This window comes from Elgaria multicarinata, chromosome 16 (genome assembly GCF_023053635.1).
Source record: "Elgaria multicarinata webbii isolate HBS135686 ecotype San Diego chromosome 16, rElgMul1.1.pri, whole genome shotgun sequence".
NCBI classification, from domain to species: Eukaryota; Metazoa; Chordata; class Lepidosauria; order Squamata; family Anguidae; genus Elgaria; species Elgaria multicarinata.
The window spans coordinates 3,294,222-3,311,746 of record NC_086186.1 but is presented as its reverse complement, the minus strand read 5'-3'; positions in this window follow the sequence as shown (position 1 = coordinate 3,311,746).

The window sequence follows — 17,525 nt, the reverse complement described above, 5'->3', positions numbered from 1 at the left end:
TCCACTGCACGTCTGTTTGGGAAATACTTGCCCAAGTTTTCTTTGACTTAAAAACCCTGCATTTGAAAGCCCCTGATTTAGAGTATGGTAAGATACAGTTGTTCTCCCCCACTGCCCCAGGCCCCCCTCCCCTGCATTGTTTTAAATAAAAAAGCTTACTAAATCAGTCCCATCCTTCATTGCCGCTGCTCCGCTCATATTTACGTGCAGCAGGAGACTATGGGGAGTAATAAGGGACAGCTCCTTTCCAAAAATCAATAAGTAATTTTGCTCTTGGGGGCTAAGGGAGCAGTAGGGGGCGGGGCGGGCTAGTCATGAAACACTGTAGTTAACAAAACAACCCCCACCCCACCCACCCCACATAGCAAGAGCGTGGAGCCAAAGCTGCTATGACTCCAGCAGATGCAGCCTGACTTCTGCATGTTTACTCAGATGTGAGCCTCAGTGAGTTTAAGAAGGCTTACTCCCAGGTAATTGTGCAGAGGATTGCAGCCATAGGGACAAATGAAACCTTCTGCTAATCATGTATAGCGTAGCTAGCTACACATGGTACTTTTCTTTATTCTTGTGTAAGTGCTTGCGGTCCCAATTTGGATCAGGACCATGGTGCTCCAGGATGGGAAGGGATGGCTAAACCTTTCCCCCACTCATTTTAACCCCAACCCAACACCCTCCTTGGAGAGGGGAACGCTCTCCATGAGAGGGTGATGGAATTTGGGGGGGGGGAAGGAGGGGGGAAGGTTTAATTGTCCCTCCCAGAGCCCCATGGTCCCAATCCAAATGAGGGCCATCCCATTTACATAATGGTAAGGAAGATGGTATTGCATACTATGTGTGATTAGCAGAAAGTTTAGTTTGGCACTTAGTTTTCAAACAGAAGCATCTGGGAGAAGTCATGTCCTGGTTTCCTGGTGACCTGCACAGCTCGCTGGAGCTTTCCTTAATTCTGAATGATTTAGGATGTGTGTGTGTGTGAGTGTGTGTGTGTAAGTTGTTTATCCCTGGTATAGTACTCATCAGATGCTCATGAAGGACATGGCTGTCAATAGCTATATATTATTACCTCCAGTATCAAAGGCAGGATCAGTTATACCAGTTACTGGAGAACATGAACAGGTGGTCACACTCACATCCTGCTTGTGGGCTTCCCATTGGGACACTTGTGTTAGCCACTGTGGGAACAGAATGCTGGACTAGATAGGCCTTTGGTCTGACCCAGCAGAGCTCTTCTTAAGTTCTTCGCATAAGATTAGCCTTGTAGGGTCAGATCTACATAAGCTTTCCCCTACTCTGATACCCTGATGAAGATCTAGGCTCAAGATGCATTTGGCTTTCCTCACAAAAAACAAGTCCCCATTTTCCAGCCCTAGCTTGAGGCCAGCCCTTTTCTTCAGTCCATACCTGGGAAGTCCTCACAACTGAGTAGTGAGAACCTTGCTACAGACCCCAACCACTTGAGGGGGCCAGTGAGCATGGCAAAATACACCTCTAGGTCCCAGAGCATGGTTCCCAGGAAGAGCAGAAATGGGACATCCCTGTTATACACCCTCATTCCTTTAGTCCCCTCTTCTAGTTGGTGGCCAAAACAGCTCCACATGGTTGTGAAATACCATCCAGACTTGCACAGCCTCTCTGCCAGAGGTGATGATAGGATGCACATATATGCCACAGCCAACGAGGCATTTCTAATACAACCTTTAACACAAAACCCTCTCATCGTCTGTCTTCAGCATCCGTCTGGTTGAAGGAACAAAATGAGCCTCTGAGGAGCCAAGAAGGCCATGCGAGAGCCAAGAGCGTTGAGCTGACAGAGCAAAGCAAATGCCACATTTGAAACGAAGTAGCTTCATTAGTTCGCTCGCCAGATGGGCTCCTTTCCCACCCCAGCCTGGTATTCTGAAACAGCCCTTATCTAGGAGAAATCTTATTTCAATCATTATTTATAAGGGTATCTCATTGGAATGTAGTATGGCTGGAATATTGAAGGGATGCAACTGGGTGTGTGCGTATCTTCCTCAAATCAGATAGTAGTGGAAGAGCCTGATATATCTGACAGTGACAAGGCAAGAGAAGAGGTGGACAAATTTAATTATTTCTTATCCTTTCTGAAGGCGGCCGGAAGGAGCAGGGAAGAAGAGAGATCACATCAGCTCACCTGATCCACTTCTCCCTGTTATGACACTCACCAGAGAGGGAGAGGTGGCCGCGAAGCCATTCTACCAGCCCTGCTGAAAGACCTCCCTCATGAAGGCGCCTCCTCCCTCAAGTGTTACCACCAGCAGCCATTTCAGCAGGACCTCTACAGAGGTCCTGCTGAACATCTTACTTGCCTCTGACCTGCTCCTCCCCATTCCTTTGACTCTGTGTTTTTAGGTTGTAGAGCTCTCCATGGTACTGTTTCCTTCCATCTCCATGGTTCGGGTTTGTTGCTTTGGAGCTCTTTGTCATTTTGATCCCTCGACATCTAGTCCTACACCCAGCCATGTGTTGACCAGGAGTCCAGAAGCAGGACACGAGTACAACAGCACTCTCCCAGAGCCATATTCCTTAGCAACGAGTGTACAAAGGTTTACTACCTCTTCTACTGCAGGTAGCACATAGTCATCAGGACTAGTAGCCATTGATAGCCATTGGATCTCTCTGTGGGTTTATTCCTTTGCTTTGGACCTCTGCATGGTTTGGTCCTCTTGCCGGTTCCCTCCACCTTCCTAGTTCTACCTGCAGAATCCACCTGGAACATGGTACCCTATATTGCAGCACTTGCTTTCCCCTGTCTGCTGTGCTCCTATCCAGTTCACAGTTATTTGGACACCTAGGTTGAAGAGAATGATGTTGATGGCAGACAGCTTTGACTTTTCAGACACTCATGGTACTACATCTATGTAACCCCCTCACCTCCATTAGCTTCCACCGGGTGATAAAGCACCATTTCCTCAATGCAAATAATTTAGTAAGGGAGGGAGGGATCATCCAGACATCTCATTTCAGGCTGCAGAAAACATTCACAAGTTTTTGGGTGTTAAAAATGCAAAGAGATTCATGCCCACAGTTACCAGGAGCTGGATGTAGAGGGAAAAGAAATAGCCGACCGTCTGTTTCCTGCTAAAACGTTTTTTGATCCATCACAATCCAGATGGTTAAGTTGGTTTCAACATGGAAAATGTATACGTATCTATCCTTAGGAATATGAAGTCAATATAAATCAAATAAACTGGGCTCTTGTTGCCTACCGCAAGGCTATAATGGCTTGTCATCTATTAGGAACTATTGGGCATTCTTATACCAGGCTTTGGTGAAATATGATCAAGTTTATTTTGTAGCATTTATCTTGGTGTCTGTTCTGAGTGGTTTGGAATCAGAGAAAACATTTTTCATCCAAGTTTGGGTCTGGTATGAAAGCAACTTCTGAAAAGGAAGTTTTCTGGGGCATGGTTGACATCAGCCAGTAACATCAGTGATGAAATTGTAGTGTTGATGACATGTACATTGCTAGACATAACTAAAGATAAGTTTAATGTTATGGGTACTGCCCGTAGAGATGATAGGACTCCTCCCTTTCTACCTCTTCTGCATTCATTAATTCCCTGGGTCCCTGGATCCCTCTCCTTCTGGCCCAAATTCACCAGTTGGGATGAGAACTCAGGTCTTCCCAGTCCTAGCCCAACACTCTAACCACTACACCACTCTGGCTCTTCTATACCCCTAACATCAAATCTCTGGATTCTTTTGACTTACGCTCTGTGTGGCTGTTGGAAGTGCCCGGCACTGACACCACCCTGATTCTTTTTAACTTATTTACTATTGTTGCTCATGTATGTGCTGTGTGTCTCAGCGTTATAGTGTCCTATTTCATCTCTATGTAGATTTTTGTTTTGACTTTGCATGTGCATATTTGAGTCTGAACAGCAGGGTTTATCTATAATATCAGGGATATGGCAGCAATTGGCAAGAGACAGTGATGGATCAGGTCTGCTACAGGTCTCAACAAGGCAACACATTTCTGAAATATCAAGCACTTCTGGTTTTGACACCAGCCAACACAAATTGGAAAATCATCTATAAGGCACTCTGGAAGGTTGGACCCTGGAATGAAACTCAAAACCGCGGGGCTTACAACAAATTGAAAATTGGCTGAACGGTAGACACTTCATTCATTCCAGATTGCTTTGGCTAGGTAGCGCTCATAGACACATCTTTTCTTTTTAAACTAGGCACTTTCTAATGATAACACAGGTATTGCGTTGACATACACTTGCAATTCTTGAGCTTTTCTATCTCCAAGACTTGCTCATATTGCATTGCTCTCTTGACCCCACAGACAGACAGGAGTTTGGAGTCTCCTGCAAATCATAGCATGTGTGCATTGACACCATCTGCGATGTCTGTAGAATCCTGCTTGACCTATGGCAAGGATACAGACAGTAGAGGCCATGGGGATGTGAACAACTTTATATCTCCCTGGAGTCCTCTGCCAGTGTACCATGGAGAGGAGATTTACTGTGACATCCTCAGGTGCAGCATTATTTGCCTGCCTTTAATAAATAAGTTACCTGTTCTAACTTCTGGGGGCACTCAGCCTTTCTTTCCCGCATGATACTTCTGGGTTTTGATAGTGCTCATGGAGACCAACTGGAGAGCTGTACATGGAAAATGCACATCGGAGCTCGACTGTAGGAGCCAGGAAGTAAGAAGCTGATAAAGGCTAGCATTGCCCTGGCAAAGTCCCAAGAAGACTTTGAAGCCATCTCCCACCACCTGGTGCTCTCTGTATGCTTTGGACCACCCACCCCCATCATCCCTGATCATTGGCCATAGTTTCTGGGGCTGATGGGAGTTGTAGTCCAGAACATTTGGAGGGCACTATGTTGGGGGAGGCTTATTTAAAGATCTTGCTATAGAGGATAGGCAGTGGTTTGGGTGGATGGGGCATAGCTCAGTGGTAGAGCACCTGGTTACATGCAGAAGGTCCCAGGTTAAAACTCTGGCACTTCAAGGTTGGGCCAGGAAAGAAGCTTGCTTGAAATTCTAGAATGCTGTTGCTAGTCAGCGTCGACAATACTGGGCTAGTATAAGTCCATTTCCTCTGTTCCTGGCTCTTTCCGTCCCTGAAGGATAGTGCCTCTGGGCACCATTGTGGCCCCAGACACCATTCCTGGAGCCCACCAAGATGCCCTCGCCCTCCCCCCTTCATTTCAATTGACACAATTTCTTGCCTGCAGGTGGGATTGCTGCAGAATAGGTTCCTGTTGGTGGTGAAAACTGTGAGTTCAAAGGAGTTGTTTGGTGTGTTGAGGCTCAGGCCTAGTGATGTCTGTCACTGGGGAATTTGGTACTTTGGGGCTCGAGGGAGTTCCGGGACATGTATGACTTGCTTTTCATCTATGAGCTGAGCTGCCACAATCTGCACAAATTGCTCAGAAAGTGGTGCAAACTGAAACACCTCTCCCCCTCCCACAAATACACAAAATCCCTGGAAAATCCACAAACTGGCCCAACTCACTGGAAAGCAAGTTGGGAACCCTAATGGGCACCAAAACCAAGTCCAGGAGGCTGAGCCTAGAAAATCTTGTCAACCCCAAAACGGATTTCTCTGGCAACGCTACTCAAGACCCCACCTCTGCCTTGTATTCAGTCATTTGGGAAGGTTACTTGTCCTTTGCCTTGCCTCACATGCTAGCCATTTTGTGGTGGTGCACCAGGACAGTTTCTCAGATTGTCACATGTGTCCATGACCCCCAAGGTTTGCCCACTTCTGGTCTACCCTGCAACTCTGGTGACTCAGTACAACAAGGGACATCTGCCTACGGTTCTGCTCCCTGTAGCTCCTAACAATTCATATTCATTGTCTCCTGGCTGTTGCTCTCCCATCCACAAATGTAATTAGAACTGTATTTGCTATACTAGTGTTTAAATGTGGGTAATTACACAAAATGCAGAATAACCATGTTTAGCTGAATGGCCATTTCCGCGTTAGAGCTGAAAAGAAATAGGAAATTTTGAATGATTTTCTGCCCTGGCAATCCGTTAATTAGAATTTATGCAAATGACCATGAATCTTGTAAAAGCCCTGGCTATAAGGCCCGAAGCTCAGCATTTGACTTCACAAATTATAACTTTCTCCTCTTGTGAGCAAAACCAGAAGCCCACCATGAAATCTACATTACATATGTCCCAAACCTGCAAACTGATTTTTGAGAACTAAAGGTACCTCTTCCTGTCTGCTGGGTGGCACAATTAGAATTTCAGCTAAATGAAAGGGCTGTTTTAATAGGAAAAGATAGAGTGCCATGGAGAATACTTTGTACCTTTGTACCCATGATCTGCAGACTGAATTCGTTAATTCATCAAAATATGTGATGTTTCAGAGGAAGGCCTAAAACTATGGGGAATGCTAATGACTGTGTAGGGGATGAATGCTCTACTACTCACCATCCCAACCATATTTGAGAAGAAGGGGGCACAGAAAATGCTCCTGATTTGCCCTAATTACATGTCCCAGGGACACTGCTCAATGTGTAGAACATCCACCTTACCTATAGACTTTCCCATGCTCAATCTGCGTCCCCACCTGTCAAAAGGACCTCAGATCTGAGAAAGAACTTCTACAACATGAGTGGGCAACCTAGTGCAGTCCAGACGTTGTTGGAGACCAACACTCAGTCATCTCCGATCACTGGTCATGCTTGCTAGGTCTTACGGGAGATGTAGTCCAAAATATCTAGGGGGCACCAGGTTGTCCACACCTGTTCTACAGAGTCACTACCAATCAGGATAGGCCATGCTAAGGTAGATGGACATACATAAATCCATTGCCAATGACCAAGGGGTGAGATGGAGTAAATGGGTATGAATATGACATGGACTCTAGAGTAGGGCGGTATGGGTTTTGTGAAATCCATTCTGTCTTCATTTCACAGATTGTCAGGTGTCTCTTGTTCCCTCATTCAGTCAATGATGGATTTGTTTTTCTACTTTCCTGAATTTGCCCTTCCTTCCTTCCTTCCTTCCTTCCTTCCTTCCTTCCTTCCTTCCTTCCTTCCTTTCTTCCTTCCTGTCTCTCCTTCTCTGCTCCCGTCCTCCCCTTCCACCATCAAGGTATATTTGCCCCCTGCCAACCCTTGGTCATTGGCAGTGGATTTATTTATATGAAGAGAGACTGAAAGAACTGGGCATGTTTAGCCTGGAGAAGAGAAGATTGAGGGAAGACATGATAGCACTCTTCAAATACTTAAAAGGTTGTCACACAGAGGAGGGCCAGGATCTCTTCTCGATCCTCCCAGAGTGCAGGACACGGAATAACGGGCTCAAGTTAAAGGAAGCCAGATTCCAGCTGGACATCAGGGAAAACTTCCTGACTGTTAGAGCAGTATGACAATGGAACCAACATGCTGCCCTTGGGTAAGCTTATTCAATCTCATGGCCTCCAATATCACCTATATGCCGATGATACACAATTATATCTCTCATCTCCGGAACTTTCTCCTGATGTCCACGATCGTATCTCGGCATGTCTTTCAGATATCTCAGCCTGGCTGCTTCATCGTCGTTTGAAACTTAATATGGCAAAAACTGAACTGCTTGTTTTTCCTCCTAAACCTTCTCCTCACCTCTCATTCTCTCTTACTGTCAACGATGTCACGCTTACTCCGGTCAAGGAAGCTCGTAGTCTTGGCTTTATATTTGATTCCTCGCTCTCCTTTATTCCTCATATCGAGGCAGTAGCTAAATTCTGTCGTTTCTTCCTGTATAATATTGCCAGGATTCGACCATTTTTGTCTGTCTCTTCTGCCAAGACTCTCGTTCACGCACTGGTTATCTCTCGGTTGGATTGCTGCAACCTTCTTCTCTCTGGCCTTCCCTCGTCTCACATCAGTCCGCTGGTCTCTGTCCACCACTCTGCCGCTAAGATCATCTTCTTGGCCCGCCGCTCTGACCATGTCACTCCACTTCTGAAATCTCTTCATTGGCTTCCAATTCACTCCAGAATCCAATATAAACTTCTCCTGCTGACCTTCAAAGCTTTTCACGGTCTATCTCCTGCCTATCTCTCCTCTCTCCTCTCACACTATTGCCCCGCTCGTGCTCTCCGCTCCTCTGATGCCATGCTTCTCGCCTGCCCAAGGACCTCCACTTCCCTTACTTGGCTTCGTCCTTTTTCTTCTGCTGCCCCTTACGCCTGGAACGCTCTTCCAGAACACTTGAGAACTACCAACTCAATCACAGCTTTTAAAACTCAGCTAAAAACTTTTCTTTTCCCTATAGCTTTTAAATGTTGAGTTTGTTCTGACTCTATACGGTTAGCCTCACCCTACCCGGTGCCTGTTTACACTTCCCTGTGCCTGTTTGCATTCTCTTTCCCTCCTTATTGTTTACTACAACTTTATTAGATTGTAAGCCTATGCGGCAGGGTCTTGCTATTTACTGTGTAATCTGTACAGCACCATGTATATTGATGGTGCTATATAAATAAATAATAATAATAATAATAATAACCAGTGACCTAGGGAGGTTGTGGGCTCTCCCACACTAGAGGCCTTCAAGAGGCAGCTGGACAACCATCTGTCAGGGATGCTTTAGGGTGGATTCCTGCATTGAGCAGGGGGTTGGACTCGATGGCCTTGTAGGCCCCTTCCAACTCTGCTATTCTATGATTCTAAGCTGGTATTAATCAATTTTGTGGCTTAGGACTGGAGGGATTTTTAGTGCTGCGTATATAAAAGGATGCCATCATGTTAAAGCACCAATTATTTCTCTATAAATAAGAACATCAGTGCTGCCAGGAAGCTCTGGGTGGCCTAATCTCTCTCTCTCTCTTTCTCTCTCTTCTCGACATGTCCCCCACATTCTTTTTCTCTTCAGCTTGATTGGGGAGGAGGACCTTCTGACTTTGGCGATGTACATGAGCCTTTGGGCTTAAGTCAGCTACTGGAAAAAAGAAGACGACAATATTATTTTGGAGTGGAGGGAAATAGGGGCTAGCTTTTAAAACTCAATCTTTTGCCAACAACTTTATTAATTCATTCTGTTTAGCTTTCTAGTGCAACCCTCCTTTGCGTATAGCACAAATCAGCAAATGGAACACAGCTCAAAATGGACATAAAATGAGATGTAATGAAACAGAAAGGCTGTAATCCGAGCGGCCAAAACTAACAAGACTAAACAGAAAACTCTTGTGTGGCTTCAGACAAAGGCCGCTTCCCTCCCTTCTCCTTTCTTCTGTCTTTTGACCAACAGAGGCTGTGGTACCTTTAACAGCTGGGTGGTGGGCCAGAATCAACACCTGTGAAAACATATTTAGACAGAATCCCACAAAACTCTTTGTCCGTTAATTTCTTATATCTCTGTTTCATTGAACCTGTGTCATTGTGCTTCGTAAACTGCTGTTTCTATGTATGTGTTCTACCTTGTTTAATTGGTTTAGTGTTTAAACCAGGGGGGATTCTGGGAGTTGAAGTCCCAACACATCTGGGGAGAGCACCAGATCGGGGAACATTGTGAGGGAACTACAAGACACAGCCTGGATTTTCTGGATATTGCCGAGCTCATTGCTTGCAGATTCCAAGGAGGAATATTCCAGTCCAGCTGTGTTGTTCACTGCCCACAGTTTTGCAGGCATAATAACAATGTAATGTTGTGCGCCTCACCTGAATCCATTCTATGCATGCAGGTGGTTTCCATAGAGATGTGGCAGAGAGGTGAAGGCTCTGCCCTCTGCAGCCTCCTCTGAGGCCTACTCCCAGGTACATCGCATGTGAAGTTATTTTCTGCCCTGCTTCTCCTTTAGCCACCATCCCGACATTTTATTGCCTTCCCTTCCCTGCCGTTGCTATGGAAACCCCTCTCCAGCTATCCCTGGTCCTACTGTAACTAAGAGTGACACCAGCCGATTCCCCTTAGGGAACGGCATACGGACTCAATTTGGGCCTTTTCATGGCTCTAACTGGGCCACATCATTCCTTCCTGTCTTGTATTCTTTTAAATCGTTGAATGGAATATTATTAAAAAGTGAAGAGCAGGAAGGAGGGAGGCAATGAAATAAATTAACAACGGCCCATTTCATCTGTTCTTCAACCTCTTTTGTATTGAAATTCTCTGCAGCCATAACCTTCTCCCGAGGTGTGGATTTCATCCCATCAGGAACCAGCTCATTTGTGGTCATATGAAGGCAACGATAGAACAATGGGAGGCAGTTAAATTTAAACACATACTGGAATGGAGAGCAAAAAGGCAGGAATCCCTTTCTGTTTGAATTCTCTTCAGCTCTGAGCTTCTCATAGAGCTGGGCTATTCGGACCAGGTATTATTATTATTTTTGGAGAAAAACATCTTCTCATGTTTAAATGCTGTGGGTTTTTCATTTGTTTATTAAAACTTAGTCCCTCACTCTTGAGATGTGTTTGTGGTCGCAGCATCACTAATCCTCTATAATCAGGCAATGGGCCTCCTTCAGAAGGTGTTCAAATGTCTAGGTTGCATTCTAGGGGCTGCATTCTGTAACTCTTCACTGCCATCTCAGTTGGAAAGCAGGGCATTAGCTGCTGACCTAAGTAAACCAGTGAAGGGAAGCAAACCTTACAATATCCTGTTCCTAGACTGCCCAGGTCTTTAAAAATAAAATATCAAGACTTTAAATTCGGCCCAGAAACTATAAGAAAATATACGTATGTACTATTTTTTTTTGATCCCACTCATTCTCTAAGGCATCTTTCAGACCCATGGGCACATATGGGCATTTGAGAAGCTGCTGTTGTCAGCACTACAAAATGGTTCCTATGGAGGATGTAGCTAGTCATGTAATGGCCACCATGGGTGACCGGCTAATCGAAAGAGATGTGTGGGTGGACGGGGGGATAGTGAGACTATTCAAGTGGACTTTGTGTTATTTTCAGAATGAAAACTGCTCAAGTAGCAGAGATGATCTAGTTTTGAAGACTAACTATCCTTTTTCAGCTGCTGAGAGTACACACCTCTAACTCCACAGGTATCCACAACATCATCTTTGGCAAATATGGTGTCATGATATGGTTGATGAAAATATGTGTTTTTTCATAGCCAATCAGATTAGCTAGCAGTGAGGATGGATGAATGCCAAGATGTGAGACAATAAAGATGTCTGCTGTGTAATTGACAAAGCTGTATTCAACAAATAAACATCTCTTCACAGCTGAAGGGAGTGTGAATACTAGGAACTATCCTCTAAGCTTAATTTGGCAAACAAAATTAGGCAGCTGCTTTCAACTAAAGCAGGACCGTTACCTACAACCCAACAGGTACTTAAGCTCAGGGAGGGTTTTTTTTGGGGGGAGGAGGAGCCTTTCGTGATCCACTACTCTAAGTGACTGCCCCCACCCCCTCTCAACCCTGCCTGTTTGACCCTGCAGTGGACTCTTGGATCTGCCAACTCCGATGTCTCTTCCCCCTCAGACAGAGGCTGAGTTCTCAGGAGTGGGGGAGAAATGGTCTCTGAGCTGTCTGCATTCTCCATGATTAAGCTCATGGGAAGATTCATCCTTGACTCCCGAAGAGTCTTAGAGAATCTCCTTCCCACCTTCCTGTGTTAGCTGGTAAATTCTTGGTTCTTCTTTTGATTCGGATTCAGTGTCCAACTGACCTGCTGAAACCCTTTTGCCCCACACAAGAGAGAACAAGCTTGATCCTGATAGAGAGAGGTCAGAGGGAAAGGAGTACATTCTGGGGGCAGCAATATCTTCAGTCCCTAACCATGGTGGTATGGCTATTTTCATTATTGTGATATTATTGCCCTTTAAAAATAAAAGGAAAGTTCAAATAAGCACCAAGAATAAATACAGAGAGAACACAGTGTGCTTTTCTATCACTGGGCCACAGGGCAGCTTTGATGTCAAAAAGCTTTTTGTGTTTTCTCCTGCATTATGAATGGAATCTTTTTAATTGTATTGTCTTTGGTCCTATCACTGAGAATTAACACCAACAAACACACACATATATATGAAGCCCAGAAGCGACGTTTCCTCTTTATGAGTTCAAGTTACTTATTAAGTCCTCCTCGGGTAAGAAAGAAATGATTGTTGCAAGTAACATCCCATAGTACATCCAAAGACTAAAATTCAAATTAATTATAGGCAGACACGCACACAAATATCCTTTTTAAACTTGCGGCTGTCAGCAGCCTTTGCTGAATGCTATCTTCCGAGTGGCGGCGTTTTATCCTCAAGTAAGTACACTTTAAAAGCATTTAGATGATAGAGAATTTGAGTCAGAGTTGTCTACAAAGGAAGATCAGGGGCCTCTGAAGCCGTCCGCCTTCTGTCTGTATCTGAAAGTGACTCTCATCCGGAGCAGCAAATACGAGTAATCCAATTTGACAGGAAGTTACGGTTCTGTACAGGGAGTGCCTTGCTCAATTCCCCAACTGTAGTGCTTGCAATGTTTGTTCCCTGGAGCTCTTTGGGGAGCATGGCAAGGTCTGACCCTTACAGCTTGTCTGCCAAATAATCAGTGTTGTCACTGGACCAGCTATGGAAGGGTGGGAAGGAGGCCAGGCCAAATTATTATTATTATTATTTATTTATTTATATAGCGCCATCAATGTACATGGTGTAAAACAATAAAATAGCAAGACCCTGCCGCATAAGCTTACATTCTAATAAAATCATAATAAAACAATAAGGAGGGGAAGAGAATGCACCAAACAGGCACAGGGTAGAGTAAAGTAAAACTAACAGTATAAAAGTCAGAACAAAATCAAATAGAATGCCCACTCCTCTTTGCCCATCACTTTATGCCAGCCTTCCTCAACCTGGGGTGCTCCAGATGTGTTGGACTACAACTCCCAGAATGCCCCAGCTGGGGCATTCTGGAAGATGCAGTCCAACACATCTGGAGTGCCCCAGGTTGAGGAAGGCTGCTTTATGCTGCCACTCGGGGGAGTTCTTCGTCCCCTCCAGCTGCCGCCACCAAACAAACAGCAACATCATCTGGGTTTCTTGTAAATACTTTTTGATAATGTGGGGGTTGGCTTCTAAGTACGGAGTGGGGAACCAAAGGAGAAAAGAGACCAAACAACAGAATTTTGAATGCCTGCTGGAAAAAAATATTACAGACACAGCCATAAAAGCAAAAATAGGAAGAACATAACAAGGGTAAATGAATCCAACTAAGCCTAACTAGATGGTGTCCCTATTTTAAAACTTCTGTCAGTTATCTGCTTTCCCACACAGATTTTTTTTCTTGGTTCTTTTCCTTCTTTCCACCCAGCCTCTCAACATCCTTCTGTATTTCAATCTTCCTCTAACACTGAATATTTTTCTGCCTCAACTTTTATATGTTTTAAAAAGCTTGTTCTCTAATAACTCTGACCAATCTGATTTGGCCTAAATTCCTTCCGCTGAGTTCCCTTTACACATTTCTGCAAAACCGAAATGTCTTCTTGCATAATTAAAGACCCTTTGGCAGCACAATGTAAACAAAACATTTCTGGAACTCCTTATTGCTCTGACCATCAGTTCAACCTCCAGCCCACTTCCTTTATCTCCTCTACTTTGGTAGACTTACTGAAGAGAAGACCTGGATTTTTGATTTCTTGGTTCTAGCAAAAACAGCAATGAAATTAACCCCATAATACCTAAACCAAGACATATTTAAATTTCATAGATCGTTCTGTTCCTTCACAGATGCAGATAAAATTTAGCAAGCATTCTTCTTCTTTTTGAAACAACAACAACAACAACAACAGGATTCTTTTACCACAGAATGCTGGTTAGGCATTTCATACCAGGTGTTGGGCAACTACATTGGCCACTGGGACAATCCAGCACTGATGATTAACTAGGCAGGTTTCCCCACCATATTAGTTAAATTGCATCCTTTTGAGGCTGCCGCCGCCGCCGCCACCGTCGCCACCGTCCCTTAATTTCATGTGGTGGAAGTGCTGGTAGAATCACTCTGTAAAATTCCTCACTCAGGTGACACCTGAGAAATAGCGGTCTGCCTCCTGCAGGCCAGATTCTCCTTCTAGGTGGCCTGTTGCCAATCTCTGTTTCATCCCAATGCACCAAAGCAGCAGATCTCTTCCATGAAGGGCAGCTCAGATTGGAATGTAACGAACAAAGTTATTTGACAGAATGTCTCCATTAAATGTTCGATGTAGAGGAGGTGGTAAAAAAGAGAGAGAGAAATGTGTCACCTTTGTGCTGACATGGCGGCTTTCTTTGCATCTGGCAGTGCAAAAGATGAGAGATGTATTTTTTATTTGCTGCACACAAAATGTGGCGAGGGGTATGGGCTCCATCTTATTTCATGGTGCATAGGGGTGGACCATCCTCATGATGGTTTTATTGTGCTTGCTTTGAGTTCATTTGTTTTACATTGTAAACTTTATTGCTGTTTTAATTTCTGTGCTGTTTGCTGGAATGGAAGTCCAAAATTTGTTTCTCTCTTTTGTTTGTTCCCTGACCAATGATAACAAGCAGAGACATGATACTGTCTGGCTGCCTGAGGAGGAATGGTGTAAACATTAATCAATCTGTAGGAAAGCAGAAAAAGATGCAAATAAGACATAGACTTCATTTATGGGATAAGAATGGAAGAACCAGGGATGCTTGAGCTGAATGCAATTCTTTGAACTCCAGTTTGAAGCACGCTTAGCTCCACTCCCATGTTCATTTGCTACCTGATATTTTTTTCTTTGAAAGGAGAAAGTGTGCCTTTTAAATAGGAAAAAAGTGCACTTTTCCATGCACATTTTAAAAAGTGTGCCCTTCTCCCAGCAACAAAACTGTGAAAATTCTTCTTCTCCTCCTCCTCCTTCTTTTCCTTCTCCTTCTCCTACTTCAAATGCACATTTTAAAAAATGTGCATTTTTAAAAATTATATATTTTTGAGATGTGATCAGAAACTCGGAAATGTGCAAGATTTTTTTTTTCTTAAAATGTGCTCCTGTTGCAAACAGGACACGTTTGGAGGATTTGCAAATTGAAATGAAATTCTCATGCATCATTTTGATGGCAATTGTCAATAATAATAATAATAATAATAATAATAATAATAATAATAATTTGTTACCCGCCTCTCCCTCTGGATGTGCACAGTGTTAATCATAACATAAAAGTGGATGATTTCAGTTACTGAGACAAATGTGGCTTCACAACTGTACATGAGGTATAAGGGATAGAAGCACATGTAATCCTAGGGATCAGCAATCTTGTTTTATTGCTTGGAGACCTTCAGTCCAGCACTCACAGCTACTCAGGCTGTTTCTTTAACTGAAGTTGCATTTCCCTTATTTATTACATTTATATACTGCCCCATAGCCGAAGCTCTCTGGGCGGTTTACAAACGTTAAAAACAGTAAACATTAAAAATATATACAAAATTTAAAAACCATCAGAAACATAAAAACCACATTATAAAAACATTTGTATTGTGTTTCCCATTGACCAGTTTTTCATTTTCATATTCTCCTCATCTCCCCCCACCCGTTCTTCATTATCACTTTGATTTTTCTTTGTGACAGCCATTTTGTTCAGGCAGCTGCCATTTCCTCCCCAAAATGTCCAGAAAGGAACATTGCTGTGGCAGGGAATTCTGGGGGAAATGGCAGCCATTAGGAACAACTGCTGATATCTGCTCTACTCCAGGAGACAGGTACATCCCCAAATAGAATAAATGAGCATGAACATGGCATTTCATATCATTTCAGGCCACAGTCCCTTTTGAGGTTCTGTCTATGTCATAAGAAGGACTACTGCCCTGGTGAGGCCTGGCCTTCAGAGTTCTATTATGGATCAGGTCTCTACTAGGGTCTCAGGCAAATCAGGTTTCCCAGGGAGGCAGCAGCACCATGGAGATCTCCAAGTGGTGCTGGGGCTTGAAACCAGATGAGCTTCTCTGTATGCTGCTCCAACAACCAGCAGACTTGGAGTGAACCTTAAGTAGGACTTAGGTTTCCTAGAGGCGGCTAGCTTCTCCCACACACTGCATAAGGCCTCACCCCTTAAAAGGGCCATGCTTGTTTTTGATTCCTTTGGCTGCAATGTCATGGAGGAAATTGGGGAGTGCTGGTGACTGCAGAACCAGAGTTCTCAGTAGTTGAGGATGGTAATGCAATGTTCTCTGGAAACAGGGATGGTGGTCCCAGGGGCGCTTCTGGAGCTGTGGTGCCTGAGGCGAGAGGGCTGCTGAGGGGTGCTTGACAGTCCCATCCTCTTCTGGGTCAGAGAGGTCTATATCAGAGGCTTCTCCTCATGAACAGGAGCAATTTGAACACCAGGTTAGGCCAGATTCTCATTCATGGCTTTTTGCTCCTCTTGTTGTATTTGTTGTAGGATGAAAGAAAACTGGGTCCCATTCAGTTCATTCCCATTTCATCCAAAAATAAATGCACACACCTACTCATGTAGCTTGATCACTGTTTCTTCATAAATCCATTGGGAACATTTGTGGTCTGCAGATGAAACCCCCTCCCTCTATACCAGTAACAAATTACACATATTTTGTCACTGAGTCAGAATCCAGGATCAGCCACCCAGGCAGTACATGCAATTATGCCTTTTGTCTTGCTTGCTTGTTTAGTGGATATAGCCTGCAAATTGAGTGTTTCAGGTTTGGATTTCTTCACAAAAATAAATAACATAAAGATGATGCATTTTATAGCCATTAGCTAGAGAGCAGCCAAATAGGTCAGCATGACCAGTACCTGGATTAAGCATCTGTAATGCTTAGGAGAAAACACACATTGACTCCTACTTCATTTGTAAAATCATCGCTACCACAGGCAGAAAGTTCTGCAGGTTTTATCCTCAGACATTGTATGTGATGTAGTTCCTAATACGCACCTAGGGTGAAAAGTGCCTTATAGTGCTAAGCTTGAATGCTTACCCACATACTAATTTCCCTAAGTGGGAAATTATAGTGGGCGGTTTATAATGATCATAAAAGCTTTTGGAACAAGCAGAAGAACAGAAGAATCCCACCTCAACAAAATATTGACTACATTCTTGCAGGCAGGAAGATGTACGAGAGAGAGAGAGAGAGAGAGAGAGAGAGAGAGAGAGAGAGAGAGAGAGAGAGAGAGAGAGAGAGAGAGATTTCTTTCCATTGACCATGGAGTATTTTTTTAAAGGGAATATCTGCTGCTTTCTGGCTTCCTTCTCAAAACTCTTCAACTCATGTATTTTCTTCCTAAATGCCCCATAAGCATTAACTAAAGAGCAGAAGAGGGAGAGGGATAGCAGATGGTATAGTATTCAGCTTGTTCTGTAGCTGACTTGCATGGCCCATTTAAGCAACACAGTTCAGACTGTAAACCTTGTGGAGAAAACTCAGTGCTTGTGCAACAAGAAGTAAGGCAGCAGAGTCCCGAGTTCTGGGAGCCCCAGAACTCTGAGACTACTTCTGGAGTCTTGATGTTTCCAAGATGGCATAAATATTGTACATACAAGTATTCAGGATTAAGGCATATTTGAACTGTGTCGCATATTTGAACTGCTGCCCATCACTGCATTTCTTTTTAAAATTTCTGGATTTCATCCCTGCATTTCTTTTTA